The sequence below is a fragment of the Chiloscyllium plagiosum genome, chromosome 13, assembly GCF_004010195.1.
Source record: "Chiloscyllium plagiosum isolate BGI_BamShark_2017 chromosome 13, ASM401019v2, whole genome shotgun sequence".
In the NCBI taxonomy this organism is placed as follows: domain Eukaryota; kingdom Metazoa; phylum Chordata; class Chondrichthyes; order Orectolobiformes; family Hemiscylliidae; genus Chiloscyllium; species Chiloscyllium plagiosum.
The window spans coordinates 2,577,865-2,602,143 of record NC_057722.1 but is presented as its reverse complement, the minus strand read 5'-3'; the positions used below and the strand labels follow the sequence as shown (position 1 = coordinate 2,602,143).

The 24,279-nt window shown below is 44.9% G+C and overlaps 1 protein-coding gene across 5 annotated transcripts in view; it reads left to right on the top strand.

Moving 5' to 3' along the window:
• The first annotated feature begins 13,059 nt into the window (after window positions 1-13,059).
• Window positions 13,060-24,279, top strand: part of cep63 (centrosomal protein 63) — a 110,949-nt gene continuing 99,729 nt past the window's right edge. For 3 of the 5 annotated variants that reach the window (XM_043701675.1, XM_043701677.1, XM_043701674.1), the window contains exon 1: window positions 13,062-13,279. The gene's annotated coding sequence lies outside the window, so the exon portion shown is untranslated. Of the gene's footprint in view, window positions 13,280-24,279 lie in introns of all 5 variants that reach the window. The other 2 variants (XM_043701679.1, XM_043701678.1) reach the window with 2 other exon arrangements.

Here is a 24,279-nt window from a genome sequence, read left to right as displayed (position 1 = left end):
TAAATAATTTGGATGCAAACATAGGAGATATAGTTAGTAAGTTTGCAGGTACACTAAAAATGGAGGTATAGTGGACAGTGAAGAAGGTTACCTCAGAGTACGACGGGATCTTGATCTAGTGGGTGGCACAGTGGTTAGCACTACTGCCTCACAGCGCCAGAGACCTGGGTTCAATTCCCGCCTCAGGCGACTGACTGTGTGGAGTTTGCATGTTCTCCCCGTGTCTGCGTGGGTTTCCTCCGGGTGCTACGGTTTCCTCCCACAGTCCAAAGATGTGCAGGTCAGGTGAATTGGCCATGCTAAATTGCCCGTAGTGTTAGGTAAGGGGTAAATGTAGGGGTATGGGTGGGTTGCGCTTCAGCGGGGCGGTGTGGACTTGTTGGGCCGAAGGGCCTGTTTCCACACTGTAAGTAATCTAATCTAATCTAAAGGTGTGCCAATGGGCCGAGATAAATGTGAGGTGCTGCACCTTGGAAAAGCAAACCACAGCAGGACTTAAACACTTAATGGTAAGGTCCTGGGGAGTGTTGCTGAACAAAGAGACCTTGGACTGCAGCTTCATAGTTCCTTGAAAGTGGAGTTGCAGGTAGATAGGATAGTGAAGAAGGCGTTTGGTATGCTTTCCTTTATTGGTCAGAGTACTGAGTATAGGAGTTAGGGGGTCATGTTGCGGCTGTACAGGACATTGGTTAGGCCACGGTTGGAATATTGTGTGCAATTCTTGTGTCCCTCCTATAGGAATGATGTTGTGAAACTTGAAAGGGTCCAGAAAAGAATTCCAGGGTTAGAGGATTTGAGCTATAGGGAGGGGTTGAATAGGCTGGAGCTGTTTTCCCTGGAGCATCGGAGGCTGAGGGGTAAACTTATAGAGGTTTATAAAATCATGAGGGACATGGATAAAAAGACAAGGTCTTTTTCCTAGGGTGGGGGAGTCCAGAACTAGATTAAATTACCTACTGTGTGGAAACAGGCCCTTTGGCCCAACAAGTCCACACCGACCTTCCGAAGAGTAACCCACCCAGACCCACTTCCCTACCCTAAATTTACCCCTGACTAATGCACCTAATATTGGGGGCAATTTAGCATGGCCAATTCAACTGACCTGCACATCTTTGGACTGGACTGTGGGAGGAAACCGGAGCACCTGGAGGAAACCCACGCAGACACGGGTAGAATGTACAAACTCTACACAGACAGCGGCCTGAGGGATAAGAACAGAGGAAAAGACCCCAGAACTCTGGCTGTGTTCAGCAAAATCAGGTTCCTGGTGCTGTGAGGCTGCAGGGCTAACCACTGAGCCACCATGCCATCCCACTAGAGGGCATACATTTACAGTGAGATGGGAAAGATTTAAAGGGGACCTAAGGGGTAACATTTTCACCCAGAGGGTGGTACGTGTATGGAATAGCTGCCAGAGGAAGTGGTGGAGGCGGATACAATTCCAACGTTTAAAAGGCATCTGGATGGGTATATGAATAGAAAGGGTTTAGAGGGATATGGGCCAAGTGCTGGCAAATGGGATTAAATTAATTTAGGATATCTGGTTGGCATGGGTGAGTTGGACCAAAGGGTCTGTTTCTGTGCTATATATCTCTAAATCTCTATATGGAGGAGGCAGTAAAGCAAATAAATGGGGTGCAGGAGCAGATGACCTGGAGGTATATATGCAGAACTAATTGAAGATGACCGGACAGGTTGAGAAAGCAGTTTACAAAATTTGAGTTCCTGTATTTAATAAAGAGTAGGAACAGAACACAAAATGAAAGGAGCTATGTTAAACGTGTACAAAATGCAACTAGTATAAAGCATCCAGTTCTGGGCTGCGCACTTTAGGAAAGATATGAAGGTCACATGAGACACCACAGAAAGTCTCTTGAGAATGGTTCCAGGAAAGATGAACTTGGAGAAGTTAGGACTGTTTTTGTGGAAAAGAGCAGATTTATGTTTAATGTAGGTATTTAAATTCATGAGTGATCTGGATAGAGCAGTTAGAAACAGTTCCTACTGTTGAAGGGATCATGAACAACAGGACATAGATTTAAGGTGATTGGCAAAACAGCCGGAGTAATATGTGGAAAACATCTTTACACAGTGAGTGTTTACAGTCCTGAATGAGCTAGCTGAGGGTGCAGTGGTGGCAGCTTCAATCATGACTTTTAAAAGAGATTTGGATCATCAGCTGAAGAGAAAAAAACATGTAAGACTATGAGGAAAAGACAGTGGAGTGGAACCTGGTGAATTGAACCTTCAGAGGGCCAGCGCAGGCAAGATAGGTTAAATAGTCTCATTCTGTGCTAAATTCATTCAGGAGTATTGTCAGGAGACAGTCCTCATACAAAATATAGAAGAACTTTTACTCCAAAGCCTGTTGCAGTGGTTATTTGAAAATTGCAAAGTTGTGATTGATATATTTTCATTTAAAAGTTTACAAATCCAGGGCAGGCAGATGGAGATGGATACAAATCTACTATGATTTTGCTGAGTTAAAAATTACACAGCACCTAGGTTATAGACCAACAAATTTATTTCGAAGCACTAGCTTTCGGAGCGCTGCTCCTTCATCAAGTGAAGGAGCAGCACTCTGAAAGCTAGTGCTTCCAAATAAACCCGTTGGACTATAACCTGGGTGTTGTGTAATTTTTAACTTTGTACATCCCAGTCCAACACCGGCACCTCCACATCATGATTTTGTTGAACACAGTTAAAAATCACACAACACCAGGTTATAGTCCAACAGGTTTAATTGGAAGCACACTAGCTTTCGGAGGGACGCTCCTTCATCAGGTGATAGTGGAGGGCTCAATCCTAACACACAGAATTTATAGCAAAAATTTACAGTGTGATGTAACTGAAATTATACATTGAAAAATTGATTGTCTATTATGCCTTTCATCTGTTAGGATATGGTGATAGTTTCACTTCTTTCATGTGTAAATCACAAAATATTTTTTAAAAAAAGTTGCATTCTCGGGTTAGCTGTTAACAATGGTGATAGCTAGACAATATGTTGAAGGTGTTAACCCCTGTGTTCTCTGTCTATGCGATGATGTTTAGATTGATTCTAATCTAAAAAGTGAGATAACGGAGTTTTACATAAATTCATGCAGTTTTTGAGCTCAGAGTTCTATATGAATGCATGCAGTTTTTGGGCAAAGTACAATGTAACCCTGAAAGTACAAATTCACCCCACAAAATATATGTGTGCATGTGGGTCTTTGTCTGTCTGTGTGTGTCTGTCTGGGTTGGGGGTTGTGAGTGTGAGAACCTGTCCCGAAGTCCACCTTGGAGGATGGTCACCCAAAGGTCCGAGGCTGAATGTCCTGGATCACTGAAGTGTTCCCCAACTGGGAGGGAACCCTCCTGTCTGTTGATTGTTGTGCGGTGCCCATTCATCCATTGTCGTAGCCTTTGCTCGGTTTCCCCAATGTACCATGCCTCCGGGCATCCTTGCCTGCAACGTATAAGATAGACAATGAACACAGAAAGAGAACACAGAGAATACCGTCAAAATTGGCCTTTCTCCAATTTAGAACTTCAACTTTTAGATCTAGTCTATCCTTTTCCGTCACTATTTTAAATCTAATAGAATTATGGTCGCTGGCCCCAAAGTGCTCCCCCACTGACACCTCAGTCACCTGCCCTGCCTTATTTCCAAGGAGTAGGTCAAGTATTTCATTTCTCTAGTAAGTATATCCACATACTGAATCAGAAAGTTTTCTTGTATACACTCAACAAATTCCTCTCAATCTAAACTCTTAATACTATGGCAGTCCCAGTCTATGTTTGGAAAGTTAAAATTCCATACCATAACCACCCTATTATTTTTACAGATAGCTGAGATCTCCTTATAAATTTGTTTCTCAATTTCAATTAGCAAATTGGATCCACAATTGGCAGAGTGCTGGGAAGCAGAGGGTAATGGTTGAGAAGTATTCTTCCAACTGGAAGTCTGTGTCTAGTGTGGTCACACAGGCACCAGTGTTGGGTTCTTGTTGTTTGAGGTTTATATAAATGATTTAGACTTGAATGTAGGAGGATTGATCAGTAAGTTTGCAGATGGATATGAAAATTGGTGGGATGGCAAGTAGTGAGAAGGACAATCGTAGATTACGGGAGGATAAACAGCCCGGTCAGATGGACTGATCATTGACAAATGGAATTCAATCCGGATAAATGTGAGGTGATGCACTTGGGCAGGACAAACAATGCAAAGGAATACATGACAAGCTTTAGGGCTGTGGGCTGTGGGAAGCACTGAGGAACACAGGGATCTTGGCGTGTTTATACAGTGGTCCCTTAGGGTATCACGACAGGTGGACAAAATGGTTAAGAAATACTTGCCTTTATTAATCAAGTATTGAGTTAAAGAGCAGGGAGCAAGATGCTGGAGCTACATAAAACATTGGTTAAACTACTGCTACAGTATTGTGACAGTATTGGTAAGAGTGACCGCCGTATAGTCCTTGTGGAGATGAAGTCCTGCCTTCACACTGAGAATAACCTCCATCTTGTTGTGTGATACTATCACCGTGCTAAATGGGATAGACTTTGCGAAGATCCAGCAACTCAAGACTGGGCACCCATGAGGCGCTGTGGCTCATCAACAGCAGCAGAATTGTACTCCAGCACAATCTGTAACCCGATGGCCCAGCATGCTTGCATGTTAAGCAGCATAAACAGCAAGTGATAGACAGAGCTAAGCAATCCCACAACCAACAGATCAGATCTAAGCTCTGTCACAGTCATGAATGGAAGTGGACAATTAAACAACTCACTGGAAGAGGAGGCTCCACAAATATCCTCATCCTCAATGACGGAACAGCCCAGCACATTTGTGCAAAATATTTTCACAGCAATCTTCAGCCAGAAGTGCCGAGTGGATGATTCATCTCGGCTTCTCTAGTGGTCCCCAGCATTACAGATACCAGCCTTCAGCCATTTTGATCTACTCCATGTGAAATCAGAATACTGCATGGCTATGGGCCCTGACAACATTTTGGCAATAGTACTGAAGACTCATGCTCCAGAACTTGCCACTCCCCTAACCAAGGTCTTCCAGTACAGTTACAACACTGGCATCTACTCAACAATGTGGAAAATTGCCCAAGTATGCCTTGTACATAAAAAACAGGCTAAATCCAACCCAGCCAAGTACCACCTCAGTTTACTCTCTATCATCAGTAAAGTGATAGAAAGTGTCATCAACAGTGCTATCAAGCAGCACCTGCTCAGCAACAACCTGCTCAGTGACAGCCAGTTTGGGTTCTGCCAGGGTCATTTAGCTCCTGACCTCATTACAGCCTTGGTTTAAACGTGGACAAAAGAGCTGAATTCCAGAGCTGAGGTGAGAGTGATAGCCCTTGACAGCAAAGCTGCATTTGACCGAGTGTGGCATCAAGGAGCCCAAGCAAAACTGGAATCAATGGGCATCAAGAAAAAAACTGTCCCCTGGTTAGAGTCATACCTGACACCGAGTAAGATGGTTATGGATGTTGGAAGTCAGTCATCTCAAGTCCAGGACATCTCTGCAGGAGTTCCTCAGGGTTGTGCCCTAGGTCCAACCATCTTCAGCTGCTTCATCAATGACCTTCCCACCATCATAGGGTCAGACGTCGGAATGTTTGCTGACAATTGCACAATGTTCAGCACCATTCATGACTCCTCAGACACTAAAGCAGTCCATGTCCAAATGCAGCAAGATGTGGACAATATCCAGGCTTGGACTGAAAAATGGCAAGTAACATTCACACCACACAAATGCCAGGCTATGACCATCACTATTAAGAGAAAATCTAATTACCATCCCTTGACATTCAATGGTGTTACCATCACTTAATCCCCTCATGTCAACATCCTGGGAGTTATCCTTGATCGGAAACTCAACTGGATTCACCATATAAACCCAGTGGCTATAGGAACAGGCCAGAAGCTGAGAATACTGCGGTGAGTAACTCACCTCCTGACTCCTGAAAGCCTGTCTACCATCCACAAGACCCAAGTCAGGAGTATGATGGAATACTTCCCATTTGTCTGGATAAGTGCAGTGCCAACAACACTCAAGAAGCTTGACACCATTCAGGACAAAGCAGCCCACTTGATTGGCACTGCATCCACAAGCATTCACTCCCTCAGTAGCAGCAGTATGTACTATTTACAAGATGCACTGCAGAAATTCACCAAAGATCTTCAGATAGCACTTTCCAAATCCACGACCACTTCCATCTAGAAGGACAAGGATAGCAGATATATGGGAACATCACCACCTTCAAATTCCCCTCCAAGCCACTCACCATCCTGACTTGGAACTATATTGGCGTTCTTCGCTGTCGCTGTGTCAAAATCCTGGAATTCTCTCCCTGATGACATTGTGGGTCAACCCACAGCAGGTGGACTGCAGCGGTTCAAGAAGGCAGCTCAGCACCACTTTCTCAAGGACAACTAGGGCAATAAATGCTGACCAGCTAGTGATGCTCACATCTCACAAAATGAATAAATTTTTTAGAAATTGTGTGCAGTTCTGGAATCCACATTATAGGAGGGATGCGATTGTACTGGAGAAGGTGCAAAGGAGATTTAACAGGATGCTGCCTGGTCTGAAGACTTTCAGTTATGAATGGGGGCTGGGGACACAGGTTTAAGGTAGGGGGCAGGAAATTTACAAGAGATGAGAAAAAAACTTTTTCATCAGCAATTGGCAATTTGGAACTCACTACCTCTAAGGGTGGTAAAGGCAAAAAACCTCATAACGTTGTATTTGCACATCTAAATATTTCAAGCCAAGGCATACAAGGCTATGGGCCGAGTGCTAGAAGATAGGATTGGAATCGTGACGTTGTTGTTTTTGACCAGCAGAGATGTGATGTGATGAACAGCTTTTTTTCTGTATTGTAGGTCTCCATGACTGTACGTGTTTTAGTTTTTCAGTTTGTGTCCAAAAACTGGAAGCATCCTGGCTTTCTGCGGGGAAAGTCTTATCTCACAAACCTGATTGAGTTTTTGGAAGAAGTGACAAAAATACTTGAGCGCAGGGAGATGGATATTGTCTCCATGGAGATTAGCAAGGTCTTTGGCAAGGTCCCTTATGGCAGGCTGAAACAAAAGGTGAAGTCAGATGGGATAAGCTGGTGAGATGGATACGGAACTGGCTTAGCCATAGAAGTCAGGGAGTAGCAGTGGGAGGGTGTTTTTCTGACTGGAGGTCTGTGACCAGTGGTGTTTTGCACGGATCAGTTTTGGGACCAGCACTGTCTGTATATTTGTAATTGATCTGGAGGAAAATGTATGTGGCCTGGTTAGTGAGTTTATAGATGATACACTTTAATGTGGGAGGCTAAGGAGTGATCTGATAGAAGTACACAAAATTGAGAGTTATAGACAGAGTGGATAGTTCGAGTCCTTTTTCCAAGATAGAAATGTCAATAGGGGACAAGTTTTTTACACAGGGTTGTAAGAGCCTGGAATGTGCTGTCAGAGCTGGTGGTAAAAGCAGATACAATTGCAATGTTTAAGAGGAATCTTGACTGGTACCTGAAGAGGCAGAGAGTAGAGGCAAAAGGTTTTTAGTTCATGAAGTTGTCAAGTGTCAGCACAGTCTTGATTAGCCAAAGGGTGTGTTCCTTGCTGTACTGAAATTTACAAGCCTCAGGCCATTCTTGCTTAATTTCTAATATATGTTTCACTTAATCTTCTACTTTTGGGGCAGGAGTAGTTGCTGTAGCCCCTATAGGTTCTTTGATCCTCCAAAACCCAGTCTGCAGACAATGGGAAGGGGTCCCATGCTTTCTCTTTTACTGCCTGATTGAGCTAGCTTGTCTGCTCTCCTATTTCATCCCAAAGTGTCTATGCCATCAAAGTGTGCTTTAATTTTCACTATTTTATAATTCCACTTACTCTCAGTGGGGGCCAAGCCAAATCAGTCTGTTTTGGACTTTGCGTGGCAGCCTTCAACATTGCATTATACCCTCCTTTGCTCAGGGCTGACATCATCAATAGACATCCTCCAGGCCACAACTGGTTGGGTCCCCGATCACCTGAACCCTCATGGGGGCAATTGTTGTTTTGGACCAGCGTGCATTGTGGATAGTTCATCATGGGATTCTGCAATTCCTAGCAAAATGCCCCAGCCTCCCACAGTTGCTGCACTGGTTGCGTGGGTGTTAGTTCTGGCATTCTGCCCCATTCTATCCCTGAATGGAGGGGAATGGTTATGGTGAGGACTGTTGTGACTCCCATCCCTTTTCGCTGATGTCAGTTTCTCCCTTCATTCCTGTATGCTCACCCATTGATGGTTCAGGACTGCAATAATCATTCCCTTTGTTTGTTTTGTTTTCTCCTCTTTCTTTCTATTTTCCTTTTCAATCACCTTTAGTGAAGCTTGGTCATCCTAGCGACAATCCAAGCCTCAGTGAGCAAAGGCCTCTAGGGATTGAATTTGACATCTTAGCCTGGGTTCATAGAATCATAGAATCCCTACAATGTGGAAACAGGCTGTTTTGGCCCAACAAGTCCATACCAACCCTCAGAGTATCCCACCCAGAGTCATTCCCCTACCCTATTACTCTACATTTACTCATGACTAATGCACCTAACCTACACATCCCTGAAAACTATGGGCAATTTTGCATGACCAATTCACCTAACCTTTGACAGTATACTTCCATACATATTGCTTTTCAATGGGCAGATTTGTTCTGAGCACCCAGGCCTTATCAAAATGATCACACAGATGACTGAAAATGCTGGCACTGTTTAAGTAGCTGCATTTAGAATTCCTTGCCTCATCTGGTCTAGAGTGCCATCCCTTTGTTGTTTCTCTTGTGATGAAGCTGAAAATAGGATGGAACTTCTACTCATGCCAAGTAGTTTCAATACCTCTGTGTACAGTTTATAACTATATGCCAGCAGCAAATGTAGATTGGGGTCTGCCAACCCATAAAGGATGTGTCAGGTCAGCCAGCTGTCTGATTGTTTATGGGGTAATTGACATCACTGCTCCTGGCTATTGGACTTGCCCTTGTTGTTGGTGCTATCCTAAGGGGCTGGCACTGTCTGAGTTACCAGCCCAACCACACCCTGATTCTAATTATTGTGTTTGCCAACTGTCTGTTTTGTCACCAGAGAATGCATCGGCTCTGGCACAAGAGTTAAGTAATAACAAGAGCTGAAAATGTGTTGCTGGAAAAGCGCAGCAGGTCAGGCAGCATCTAGGAAACTGGAGAGTCGACGTTTCGGGCATAAGCCCTTCTTCAGGAAGAAGGGCTTATGCCCGAAACGTCAACTCTCCAGTTCCCTGGATGCTGCCTGACTTGCTGCACTTTTCCAGCAACACATTTTCAGCTCTGATCTCCAGCATCTGCAGTCCTCACTTTCCCTTAAGTAATAACAATGACTGCAGATGCTGGAAACCAGATTCTGGATTAGAGATTAGGAATACAGCTGTATTCCTGATGAAAGGGCGTTTGCCCGAAACGTCGATTTTCCTGCTCCTCCGATACTGCCTGAACTGCTGTGCTTTTCCAGCACCACTCTAATCCACAAGAGCTAAGGCCAGGGGCAGGGGCAGGTGCAGGGTGAGGCTGGGATAGGGGCAGGGTGGAGGCAATGGCAGGGGGAGTGATTCAGATGCAGGGGCAACATGAAGCAAGGGCAGTGGCAGATACAGAGTGGAGGCAGTTGCAATGGTGGGATGGAGAGAGGCTGGTGGCAGGAGCAAGGGTCAGGTGGCGGCAGTGTGTTGTGTCCATTGGGTAGGTCTCCTTAGTTATTGTAATCATCGCTCTCATGGCCTCACTCACATTGCTAGGATTCCTCATCTAATGCTCATCCTACAACCCAAGTCGAGGGCATCATTCCATGAACCATCATCACCTTCCCCCTTAATTAATGTCCAATAACCCCTCCTTGATCCGAGAACTGATTTCTTTATCTGTTTGTTTTGTTCCGACATTTAACGTGGCTTGGCTCCTTGAGAGTCATACTCTCTGAGCTCTGAAACAGAACAGAGTTTAGAGATCTGTACATTTCTGCTCCACTTCCCATATATCTTCTCCTGGCTATGCTCATTCTATGTATCAGTGACTGGGCCCAGCTTTCTCAGGCAGATCCTGAAAACTACTCCATTGTCGTGTACAATTGGCATGCTGACATTTCCAACGCTGTGCTTTTCCTTCCCACACCAGCCTGAAACTCCATTTATTCCAGGTGACATTTTAAAATGACCACTTCTGCTTCCCGTTTTCCCAATTCTTTCAGGGACAAGTAATTGCTGCAACCTTTCCAATTTTTAGTGTTCTTGTTACAGTTATTCCCATGCACCTTTGTCCATATTGATTTGGCCATAATTCCCTGACCCGGATAACCATCCGCACAGTAGTGCTTCCATTTGGGCCACTTCACATAATCTAGAACTGGCTGCACCTCAGTCTTGAAAATGTGTTGCTGGAAAAGCACAGCAGGTCAGGCAGCATCCAAGGAGCAGGAGAATCGACGTTTCCGGCATGAGCCCTTCCTCAGTCTTACCTTGATCAAATATCGGTACATTTAAACTGCTGCTTTTGGTTTCCCACAAGGTTGGGTCTCTCTTGTTTCAAATGAACCCTTCAATCTGAAACCACCTAAGAGATCCTAAATTCTGATGGCCAACACTTGGTTGACTACATTGAGAGCTAACAAATATTACACAGCCCAATTGTGAATGTTTTATTACCTGCGTCTAACAAAGTTGATTAGTCTCACACTAGTCAGTTCTGTCACTGAAGCTCTGCCTCAGGGTTTCTTGTTCGAGTGTTGGTTCCTGGGGCTGTCGCTTGCAGTGATCCTGAGAATCTAACCTTTGCACCCTTACATAAATGATGTACGTCCTCTGTCCAAATGAACGCCATAACTCTCTTGTCTGACCAGCCATATCCTGGATCAATTTTCACTTTTTTTGAACTTGCTATCCGACTAGAACATTCCAAAATAGATTAATCACGTATTGCAAAGCTAGCTAGGTGAAATTGATAAGCTTTAAATTGAGATCCACACAACATGAGGGCAGCATGGTGGCTCAGTGGTTAGCACTGCTGCCTTACAGCACCAGAGACCTAGGTTCAATTCCAGTTTTGTCAATTGTCTGTGTGGAGTTTGCACATTCTCCCCGTGTCTGTGTGGGTTTCTTCCGTGTGCTCCGGTTTCCTCCCACAATCCAAAGATGTGCAGGTTAAGTGAATTGGCTATGCTAAATTGCCCATAGTGTTAGGTGCATTAGTCAGAGGGAAATGGGTCTGGGTTGGTACTATTTGGAGGGTCGGTGTGGACTTGTTGGGCTGAAGGGCCTGTTTCCACACTGTAGGGAATCTAATTTATTGCTAAGTTCACTCACAACACTTTACTGCTCTCTCTTTTTTGAACAAGACCATAACTTTCGCAACAAGGAGAAAGTGAGGATTGCAGATGCTTGAGAATCAGGGTCAAAAAGGGTGGTGCTGGAAAAGCACAGCAGGTCAGACAGCATCTGAAGAGCAGAAGAGTCAATGTTTCAGGCATAGGCCTGTCATCAGGAATGTGGAGTGGTAGGACAGGTCAAGAGGGTGATGTCAAGTTGAAGGGTTGGATCTGGGATGAGGTGAGGGGAGGGGAGATTTGGAAACTAGTGGTCGATGTTGATGCTGTGTGATTGAAGGGTCCCAAGATGGAAGATGAGGCATTCTTCCTATGGTTGGCAGGTGGTTTTGATTTGGAGGAGGCCCAGAACTTGCATGTCCTTGGGAGAGTGGGAGGGGGATTTGAAGTGGTCAGCCATAGAGCAGTGGGGTTGTTTGGTGTGTGTCCCAGAGATGTTCCTTGAAACACTCCACAAGTTGGCATCCTGTCTCACCGATGTAGAGGAGACCATATCAAGAGCAAAGGGCGCATTAGATGAGGTGGGTGGATGTGCAGGTAAATCTCTGCTGGGTGTGAAAAGATCCTTTGGGGCCTTGGACGGAGGTGAGGGGGGAGGTATGGGCACGGGTTTTACACCTCTTGTGGTAAGCCACAAAAAGACATGACCCCCTCTCACTGGTATCCTTGCATACGGATGAGGAAGGACACCACTTCGACTGGGACATTACATCAATCCTAGGATAAGCCAAACAAAGACACTCACATGAATTGCTAGAAGCATGATATTCCAACCGGAACTCTATCAACAAACACATGGAGTTAGACCCCCTTTACCACCCCTGAGAAAAGGAACAGGAAGTGCCTTCAACATAGGAAATAACAGCACCACAGGAAATGACACCACCAACCCAAAGAAACCCAAACATATAAATATAAAGTGGGAATTTTCATCATTGCTTCACATGTGGTCCACTGAAGATGTTACCTAGCAGGGTAACAAAACATCTGGAAATGAACCTTCCAGCTCAGCGAGCAAACCTACATTCAAAACCTCTGGGACTCACGCACCAAATAATCCCACCGCTCTGTGGCCGACCAATTCAACCCCCCCCCCAGTCTATATTTGAGAAACTGAAGTCGTCGATTATAAACACTCTTCAATGATGGTTTCTTTCTGTAACTTCCCTGCAGACTTGTTCTTCGAGGTTGGTGGCCTGCACACGACATCAAGTAACTGCGCGTGTTTTAAATGTTTAGCTCTAACCAAATTGACTCTGTCCTTGAACCCACTGACAGATCCCCTTTCTAAAGCACTGCAACGTCCTCCTTCCTTCACGCCTAGAGCTGACGCTCCAACCCCTCTATCTGGGGACCACAGCAGAGCAAGGCTGACACTTCCCCCACACCGGCCACCTGAGGGGCTGTGGAGGAGGGCCGTCACTGCGGCTGCGCGGCCTGCAGGCGGGCGGCCATCACTGCGGCTGCGCAGAGGTGTGTGTGTGTGTTGGTTGGTTGGTGAATGGGGCGCGTCTCTGCTCCTGCAATGCTGTGGCAACGCCGGGGCGCGAGGACTACAACTCCCGTCAGGTCATGCGGGGGGAGGGATAAGCGCAGGCGCAGTGAAGTGTGGGGCCTGGCCGGTGGCGGCGAATTTGAGGTAACCAGAGCAAGGGGGCGGGGGAAGGTGAAGGATTCGTAACTGTAACTGTAACTGTAACTCCTAGGGGGAATCACCGTAACCCCAGTGAAAGGGGAGAGAGTATCAATAAGGTCCTTGGGGAGGGAGGGACTGTAGCAGTCTGCTCCCTGGCGGTGAGGTGTACAGGGGCGGCTGGGGTGTGTCCCCCTTGTCGCCCCCCCCCCGGGAGTGCGGGCCTCGCTGTGTCACCTGTGGAGCTGGCTGGCTCCTTGTTGGGTAAGTTCACTGTTTATCGGTTCGTGTGAACGATCAGTCACCGACCTTATGTTTGTCACTCTGTAGGGGCTGCCTGGGCTGCTGTGTACTTCCAGCGTCCAGTTGCTGGCTTCTGTTGTTTGGTTGTTGTGAGCCTCACTGCTGGTGTAGCACACCGTGCACCCACCGAGAACGTTAAATCAGAGGAAATGGGTCCATCAGTAGGCCATTCAGCTCATGCACCATTCAGTAAAGATGCTTAACTCTTCTTCCCTGACTTTATAACTCTTGATTTCCTTACTGATTAAAAATCTTGATTTGGCGATGGCAGTGTTAGACTGGGGTGTACAAAGTTAAAAATCACACAACACCAGGTTATAGTCCAACAGGTTTAATTGGAAGCACACTAGCTTTCGGAGCGACAATCACCTGATGAAGGAGCGTCGCTCCGAAAGCTAGTGTGCTTCCAATTAAACCTATTGGACTATAACCCGGTGGTGTGTGATTAAAAATCTGCCCGTCTTTGCCTTTTAATCACCCAGCTTCAAAAGCCCCGTGAGGTAAAGGATTCCACAGGTTGACAACCCTCTGTGAGAAGAAGTTGCTCCTCATCTCTGGCTTAAGTGCCCTCTGCACATCCAACCCTTCATGTCTACCCGTCAAGCCTCCTAAGAATCTTAGAACATTGTGTCGAACATGATGCCAAATTACACTAAGCCCTTCTGCCTGCCCTTTGTTTATATCCCTCAATTCCTTGCATGTTTGTGTGGTTATCTAAAAGTCCTTTAAATGCCTCAAGTTTCCTGAAGAAGGGCTTATGCCTGAAACGTCGATTCTCCTGCTCCTTGGATGCTGCCTGACGTGCTGCGCTTTTCCAGCAACACATTTTTCAGCTCTGATCTCCAGCATCTGCAGTCCTCACTTTCTCCACCACTTTCTTCCTCACTGTCTCTACCACTACTCCTGGCAACACGTTCTAGACTCTGGCCACTCTCTGTGTGAATAACTTTTCCCTCACATCTCTTTTGAACTTGCCCCCCCCACCTTAAATGCATGCCCCCAGTATTAGATACTGGGACACTGCGGAAAAACTATTCTGACCGTCAACCTTATCAATGCATCTCTTATTTTTCTAGACTTTGATCAAGTCTCCCTTCAGCCTCTGCCGCTCTGGAGAAAACAACCCAAGTTTTTCTAGCCTCTCCTTATAAAGCATACCCTGTAATCCAGGCAGTGTCCTGGTAAACCACAATCTGCGTCCTCGCCAAAGCTTCCACAACCTTCCTGTAAAAGTGGCAACAAAAATTGAACACAATACTGTTAGTGTAGTCTAACCAAAATCTTATAAAGCTACAACATGACATCCTGACTCTTGTACTCAATTCCCTGACCAATAAAGGCAAGAATGCTATATGCTGTCTTTACCACCCTATTTACTTGCATGGCCACTTTCAGAGAGCTATGGACTTGAACCCCAAGATCCCTCTGTACATTAATGCTGTTCAGGGTCCTGTCATTAACTGTATATTTTTCCTCAACATTTGATTTCCCAAAGTGCAGCACCTCACACTTAACCGCACTAAACTCCATCTTCCTGTTTCTCTGCCCATATCCGCAACTGATCTACATCTGGCTGTAACCTTTGATAACCTTCTACACTATTCACATCTCTGCCAATCTGTGTTGTCGACAAACTCATTAACCCACCCATTTACATTTTCATCTTAGTCATATATCTATACATTAGAGGTTCCGGTAGTGATCCATAAGACATAGGAGCAGAAATTAGGCCATTCAGCCCATTGAGTCTGCTCCACCATTCAATCATTGCTGATAAGTTTTTCAACCCAATTCTGCTTTCTACCTTTAACCCTTGATTCCCTTGATACTCAATAACCTATGTATCTCAGTCTTAAATATACTCAATGACCTGGCCTCCACAGCCTCTGTGGCAATGAATTCTTTCGCTTCACCACTCTGGCTGAAGAAGTTTCTCTTTTCTCCATTTTAAAAGGTCTTCCCTGCCCTCGTGTCCTTATCTCTCCTACCAATGGAAACATCTACTCTGTCCAGGCCATTCAGTATTCTGTATGTTTCAATTAAATCCCCCCCCCATCCTTCTAAACTGCATTGAGTATAAATCTAGAGTCCTCAAACATTCCTCATATTATAAACTTTTCATTCCTGGGACCATTCTCGCGAAACTCCTCTGAACACACTCCAGGGCCAGTAAGACCTTCCTGAGAAGTGGGGCTCAACATTTCGCACAATACTCCAAATATCCCTGCCAACCACCAATAATCACAGACCTCCAGCCTGAAAAACATCCTACCCTCTGCCTTGTATGGGCAAGCCAATTCGGAATCCAAGCAGCCAAGTCACTTGCATCCCATGCATCGTAATCTTTTTGGATGAACCTCCCATGAAGGAGCTTTGGATTCCACTTTCTGTAGGAGATGATATGGTGCTTGAGTGGTTTGCACTGCTGCCTCACAGCACTAGGGCCCCAGGATTTGATTTCACCCTTAGGCGACTGTCTGTGTGGAGTATGCACATTCTCCTCGTGTCCACGTCAGTTTCTTCCCACAGTCCAACGTGCAGGTTAGGTGGATTGGCCATGATAAATTGCCCACAGTGTCCAGGCATCTGTAAATTAGGTGGATTAACCACAGGAAAGGCATGGTTATAGGGTTAGGGCTGGGTCTGAGTGGAATGCTCTTCGGAGGGTTGATGTGGACTTGATGGGCTGAATGGCCTGCTTCTGCTTTTCCAAATGAGCATAAATCCTATCCTTAAGATTTCTCTGCAATAGCTTCCCAACCACCAATATGAAACTTACCAGTCTATGATTTCCTTAATTATCCCTATTTCCCTTCTTGAACAGAGGAACAACATCAATTTTACCAGTCCTCTGTGACCTCTCCAGTGGCTAGTGAGGATACAAAGATCTTGGTCAAGGTTCCACAAATCTCCTCTTTTGCCTCTCTCAGTAACCTGGGATCGATCCCAGCAGGTTCTGGGGACTTATCCATCTTAATAGCCTTGAAGACACCCAACACCATTTCTGTCTCTAACCACTTCTTTCTGGATCTCAAATTGCCTGACTACAATAGCATACTGCATACTAACTTCACTATCCTCCATATCCTCCTTCTGGGTGAATGCCAACACAAAGTACTTATTTAGGTGGATTAGTCATGCTAAATTGCCCATAGTGTTCAGGGATGTGTAGGTTAGGTGCATTAGCCATGGGAAATGCAGGATTACAGGGATAGGGTAGGGGTAGGGGGAAAGGTCTGGATGGGATGCTCTTTGGAGGTTTGGTGCGGACTTGTTGAGCCAAATGGCCTTTTTCCCCACTGTGGGGATGCTATGATTTAGGATCTCGTCCATGTCCTCTGCCTTCAAGCACAAGTTCCCTCCTTTATTCTTGAGTGGTTTTACCTTCTCTGTTGTTATGCTGTTGTTTTTAATGTAAGTGTGGAATACCTTGGAATTCTCTTTAACCCTATTTTCTAAGGTCAATTCATGCCCTTTCTTGTTCGCCTGCTTCACTGTTTGAGTAAGTTCCTGTATATAAGTTTGCAGGAATCTTGAATATTTCAATACTGTTGCCTCTCATTCCTCTATATTCCAAAAAGTACAGGCCCAATCTGCTCCACCTCTCCTTATAAACCAATCCCTCCATACCCAGTATCAGCCTAGTGAACCTACTTTGGACTGTGTCCAATTCCATTACATTTTTCCTTCAAGCTGTAATCTGGCTTGTATCCTATAAGTTTTAGTCACATCTCATTCTTGTAAACATGAAACATAGGCCCAATTCATCCTTGGAGTGAAAACTAGAAGGTGCTGGAAATGGGCAATGCATCTGGCTGTACCTGTGGACAATAAACAGTATGCACCATAGGAACAGGCCATTTGGCCTACCATGTCTGTACTGACCAAACTACATCAATCCCATTTATTGCAGTTAGTCTATATCCTTCTACGCCCTGGCATTTTAAGTGCTCATCTAGATGCTTCTTAAATATTATGTTAAATATTATGCAACTAACTCCCTTCACCACCTTCTCGGGTAGCATGTTTCATATTTCTCCAAAAAGGTTTCTCCAGATCTTCTCTAAATTATTTACTCCTCACCTTACACCATGCCATGTCTTAGACATGTCTGCCACAAGAAAAAGATTCTCATGTGTACATCTGTCATAATTTTGTAAAGCTAAATCAGTCCACCCCAACTCTTTTCTGCTTCAAGGAAAACAAACCTAGTTTATCCAGTCTCTTCATAAGTGAGACTTTCCAACACAGGTAACATCCTCTGGACCCTCTCCGGTGCAATCACATCCTTCGATAGCATGGCAATCCAAATTGTGCACAGTATTCCATCTGTGGTCTAACCAATGTTAGAACAAAAAAAAGCTTCCTTGACCTGATATTTTACATCCTGTCTAATAAAGGCAATCCCGTATGCCGCTTTCACCATCCTGTCTACACTCTGCTGACACCTTCAGGAATCTATGTACTTGTACATCAAGGTCCCTTTATTCCTCAGTACTCCTGCAGGATATACCGTTCATTCCTTTATTAGACCTATCAAAAGGCATCGCAACACCTTCCATAAGGCATAATATTTTTAAGTAATTACAATTCTTCTTTGAATTCCACTGCAGGTATAGGGCACGTCCTATAAGGAGACCAAAATTGTACTCTGTATTCTAAGTGTGGTCTCGCCAATGTCCTGTAAACAGGCATCTCAATTTTTATACTCTGTTCCATTATAATAAAAACCAGTATACAATGCCTTCCTAATTACTTTCTTTGATTGCATGCTAAGTTGTTTTGGCTTATGTACAAGGGCACCAAATCCTTCTGTACCTCAGAATTTTGCAATCTCTCTCAATTTAAATAATATTCTGTCTTTTCATTCTTCCTGCCAAAGTGAATAATCTCACATTGTACTACCATTTGCAAAATAGTTCAACTGTATCTCACAGGAGACTCTGTGTCCCACCTCACAACTTGTTTTGTCAGCAACATTTGACTAATCGGCAGGTTTGCATCCAATACAATCATCCAACTCATTGAAATAAATTAGCAACAAAAAATGTCCGAGCATCGGTTGCAGCTTGTCAAGCTAAATTTGCCACATGTATCCTGGCATCCTATGCCAATTTGTGTGAATATCCTACAAGTTGTGGTGTTCCATTGCCATTGTCCTTCTGGATGGTAGTGGTCATGGGTTTGGAAAGTGTTATCCAAGTAACATAGAACAATAGAACAATACAGCACAGAACAGGCCCTTCGGCCCACGATGTTGTGCCGAACATTTGTCCTAGCTTAAGCACCCATCCATGTACCTATCCAATTGCCGCTTAAAGGTCACCAAAGATTCTGACTCTACCACTCCCACAGGCAGAGCATTCCATGCCCCCACCACTCTCTGGGTAAAGAACCCACCCCTAACATCTCCCCTCCTAAAGTGAGGCGACCAGAACTGCACACAGTACTCCAAATGTGGCCTAATCAAAGTCCTGTACAGTTGCAACATCACTTCACGATTCTTGAATTCAATCCCTCTGCTAATGAATGCTAATACACCATAGGCCTTCTTACAAGCTCTATTCACCTGAGTGGCAACTTTCAAAGATCTATGAACATAGACCCCAAGATCCCTCTGTTCCTCCACCTCACTAAGAACCCTACCGTTAACCCTGTATTCCGCATTCTTATTTGTCTTTCCAAAATGGACAACCTCACACTTGGCAGGGTTGAACTCCATCTGCCACTCTGGATCAGTGGTGCTGGAAGAGCACAGCAATTCAGGCAGCATCCGAGGACAGGCAAGATCGACGTTTCGGGCAAAAGCCCTTCTGCCCGAAACGTCGATTTTGCCTGTCCTCGGATGCTACCTGAATTGCTGTGCTCTTCCAGCACCACTGATCCAGAATCTGGTTTCCAGCATCTGCAGTCATTGTTTTTACCTCTATCTGCCACTCCTCAGCCCAGCTCTGCATCAAATCCAAGTCCCTTTGCAGCCGACAAGAGCCCTCCTCACTATCCACAACTCCACCAATCTTCGTATCGTAACCTTGGTAAATTTCTGCAGTGCATTTTGAAGATGGTGCACAGTGTTGCTACTGAGTGTCAATGGTGGAGGGAATAGATGTTTATGGATGTGGTGCCAATCAAGGGGCTATTGTATTGTGGATGCTATCAAGCTTCTTATATCATTGGAATTGTACTCATTCAGGCAAATGGGGAGTATTCTATCACACTCCTGACATGTCCCTTGTAGATAGTGGGCAGGTATTTGGTAGTCAGGATACAGTTGCTTGCTGCATAACTCTAGCTCTTGCTGTTGTTGGCATAGTATTTATATAATTAGTCCAGTTCAGGTCATGGTGAATGGTAACTTCCAGGATATTAGTAGTGGGGAATTGGTGGTGGATATGTCTTTGAATGTCAAGGAGCAAAGGTTAGATTCTGTATTATTAGAGCCGGCCATTGTCTGGCACTTGTGTGCGTGGCATTCATGTCACTTGTCACATAAACCTGAATGGTGTTCAGATCTAGCTACATTTTGGACACAGATTGTAGTCGGTTCTGATATAATGTGGTAGTTCCTTTCTCGTGCAATCTCGCGTTATACGAAAATCACGCAATAGCCGTAATCTAAACTAACGGGGCCAGAATCTCACTATAGGTAATACAGGTAAGGAAAGTTTGCATTCTACAAATAATGGTCTAAATTCTTTAATTGCGTTAAAACCATTTCGCTTTGAAGAAACACACGTTCTAGCAGAATTGACTGTACTTCAGTATTGAGGAGTTGAGTGAATAGTGCTAAACATTGTATTTCTGATTGTAAGATGGGTGGAAGGTCATTGATGCAGCAGCTGAAGATGGTTGTGTGAAGAATATTACCCTGAGGAATTCCTGCAGAGATGTTCTGGAGTTCAAATGATTAAATGCCAGCAGCCACAATCTTTACGCTAAGTGTGACATCAACCAGGGGAGAGTTTTTTCCCCATATCTACATTGGCTGCCATTTTATTGGGGGTTTACTGATGCTACACTTCACCAATGCTGCTTATGTCACACTATCCTAAAATTCAGATGGCTGAATAGATGGCCATTTTGATATGATGGAAAAATGTGTTCACTCCAACAATTCTTTAAGTAATGTATTTGTGGTCTCTAAAGAAAAATAAACAAATGTGGAATGCTGGAAATCTGAAACAGAAATTGCTAAAGCAACTAATCAGATCTGGCAGTATTTGCTGAGTTTCTTCAGCAGTTTCTGTCTCAGTGATCGTATTTCTCCTGGTATGACCATCCATAACAGCAAGGTTAGGGAGAGGTGCCAAATGCAGTGTGAATCCAAACGTCTGCAGAAGTAGAACAGTTAAGGGAAGATTGTGCATCTCAATGGTTACAAAGGCAGCATTGTTGTTTGAGTCTCAACATGTCAGCAAAGCATGACCACCAAGCTGTCAAGATTTGTGTGGACAATGACGATGCCATGAGCCCTTTAATGTTATGTTAGAGTCATGTGCACATTTCTAATGAGGTCGCAATGGAGTGATTAGCTGTACCCCAGGATCAGGAGGAATGAAGAGGTGGTTATCTGCATCCCAGGATTAGGGAGAGTGAGGGGGTGATTAGCTGTACCCTGGGATCAGGGGAGTGAGGGGGTGATTAGCTGTACCCTGGGATCAGGGGAATGAGGGGTGATTAGGTGTATCCCAGGATCAGGGGAGTGAGAGGGTGATTAGGTGTACCCTGGGATTAGGGGAGCGCGCGGGGGTGATTAGGTGTATCCTGGGATCAGGGGAGTGAGAGGGTGATTAGCTGTACCCTGGGATCAGGGGAGCGCGGGGGTGATTAGTTGGATCCTGGGATCAAGAGAAATGTGGGGGTAGGGAAATTAAGTGCAGAGTCAAAAGGTGTGGTGCTGGAAAAGCACAGCCAGCCAGGCCGAGGAGCAGGAAAGTCGACATTTCGAGCATAAGCTCTTCTGCAGTGCTCACTTTCTCCCCAGTTATTAGCTGTACCCTGCGATCTGGGGGAGTGAGGAGGTGATTAACTGTACTCGAGGATTGGGGAAATTACATGGCGTTTGGCTGTACCCCAGATTTGGAGGAATGACGCAATGATAAGCTTGATCTGAGAACGAAGGGGTGATTATGCTGCCTCTGGGAGTGGGTGGGTGCCTCCTGGGCCAGAATGAGGGGCTGATTAAGCTGCAGGCAGGGATCGACGGGGACTAACAGAGGGAGAAGGTTAACCTGCAGCTTGGGATCAGGGGATGTGAGGGATTGATTGAACTGCCTTTTGAAATTGGGGTAGTGAGGGGCTGGGTAAACTGCACCCAATGATTGGAGAATTATGCCATGTTGAGAATTGGGAGCAAACTGCTGGCTGCGAAGGACTAGAATAAGGGGTAACAGGCTGAGTTAGGTTCATTCTTTTTGCTTCCCCTGGCACTCCACCAACCTCAGTCTCTGAAGAATTCTGTAGATTGTGACTCCTCCTATTCCATGGAATTCTGCACCAATCTGGAGAGCTCTAGTATTTTTAAATTACAAAATACCGTTTGAATTTCCTTCTGACTTCAGTACAGTATACTGAAGGCATGAGGTAGTATGATGTCGATGAAATTCAAACAAAGCTGATTGTGACCATTAAGCTGAATGTATAACTTCACTTTTCGAACCATTTAACTCAAATGATTTTTTTCGTTATTTTTGTGACTTTCCTTTGCTTCCTTTCTTTCTTTTTACTCTGTGCTTGCATTCTATGTGCAATACTGCTTTACCCTTTGTTTCGTTCTTTATCTCATCGAGTACACAGTGGGATGGTTGAATGAATAACCTCGTCAGTAGGTATTGAGGTAAAGAAACGACAGAAATTTACACACACCAGTTGTGATGCAAAACATCTGCATCTTTCCTGGGTCTACATTTAACTTAATTGAGCATCTTTCTTGTGTGCATTTGAAAGTGCGGTTAATATTCAGCACCGTATAACACGATGTATTGATTATGCCAAAGTGATGAAAGTACGGCATTTCATAATTGTCCAGTTGTTTAGTGGCATGGTGAGAGGCAATAGTCACTGGAAAATGCCAGTCGTATACACATGTGCTGGATCTGACGTTGAGGCGTTTGAATGGATGTGGAAAAATGTTATGTCATTTTTTTGTGTATTTATAAAAGAGCCCTGTCATACTAACTCCAGGTACAGCAGACAGCATGGTGGCTCAGTGGTTAATACTGCTGCCTCACAGCACTAGGGACCCAGGTTTGATTCCCGCCTCGGATGACTGTCTGTGTGTAGTTTGCTCATTCGCTCTGTGTCTGCGTGCGTTTCTTCCCACAGTCCAAAGATGTGCAGGTTAGATGAATTGGGCATGCTAAATTACCCATTGTGTTCAGGGATGTGTAGGTTAGGTGCATTAGTCAAGGGAAATGTAGGGTAATAGGGTAGAGGAATGGGAATGGGTGGGATACTCTTCGGTGTGTGGGTATGGATTTGTTGGGCCAAATGGCCTGTTTCCACAGTGTCGGGATTCTAGGTTGAGTAGCAGTTAAAGATTAAATGAAGAATCCAGCCTGACTATGATGGTCCCAACACCCTTTGTGCAAGATGTTACCCAAGTCGAAAAGAATAAAAAAGTAGTAAGTGAATCAGAACATGGTGATTAGTTTTTAAAAGTTTCCTATTGTAGAGTCAGTGTCATTGATAAAGCCAGCATTTGGTGCTCCTCTCTAATTGCCCTTGAGAAAGTGGTGGCGAACCACCTTCCTGAATCTGTGTCGTCCTTGTAAGTGTTTTTTCACCCACAGTAATGTTATGGAGGAGGTTCCAGGATTTGACACAGTGACAGTGAAGGAACGGAAATATATTTCCTAGTGAAGATGGACTGTAACATGGAGGAAAAGTGTGCGGGTGGTAATGCTCCCATGTATCTTAGTTTAAAATACACTTATCTAAATCTATGAATAAGAAATGTTTGGAGGAATATGGGGCTAACGTAGGCAGATGGGACGAGTTTAGTCTGGGATTGTGTTTAGCATTGGCTGAAGAGTGTGTTTCCATGCTCTATGACTCTATGGATCTCTACCTGCTGTCCTTGTCCTTCTTGATGGTAGTGGTTACAACTTCAACTACAGAGGAACTGCGATTATCCGAACGAGATGGGTGGGCACTATTTCATTTGGATAATTGGTTATTCGGTTAATCGATTCAATTCTGGGGTTCAGAGTTTTCTGTGAAGTGTGCTCCCGGTTCAGACTAGGCAGCAGCACACCGCGCGTGAGCTCCCACACCCTCCCCCCCCCCCCCCCCCCCCAACGTCCAAGACTGTCCCACCCCTACCCCTGTGCACCCCCTCCTGTCCATCCCCGTTCCCCTCTGTGGGGCAGCCGGACTGGACACCCAACAACAAGACTGCTGCTGCTATTGCTACTGCCTTTTGAGGGGTGAGTCTCTAAATGCACGCGCGCGCGCACACACACACACAAACAGAACCTTTTACTGCAACGTTTTGACTGGTTCCACCTTTGCCCTGTACAGGACAATGTTAGAGAGATTATTAGGGTACATGCCTGTGTAGAACTCCAGGGAAAGTATTTGGGGAGAGGGAGGAGAGGTGGGAGGTCAGTCATTTAGAGACAGTGCCTGCGCTCCCATCAGTTCAGGGCTGTCTCGGCAGCATTAAGTGCACTTTTAATCACTGTAAACAAAAGACGCGATCAGTGTTTGAAACATGTCTTTGATGTAATGTTTCTGTTTGGATCTTGAGATCTCCTTTGGATAATCCGATTTTTGGGTAATTGATATTCGAGGTTCCACCATATTGTAATTTATCTCGGTGTCTTTGGATGAAGTGATTGAAGGCGTGGTTTCTAAATTTGCTGGAGGTGCAAAGAGAGAGATAGGAAATAAGTTGTAAAAAAGCGACAAAAGGTTAAGCGCAGTTAAATGGGTAAAAACTTGGCAGATTGAGTATAATG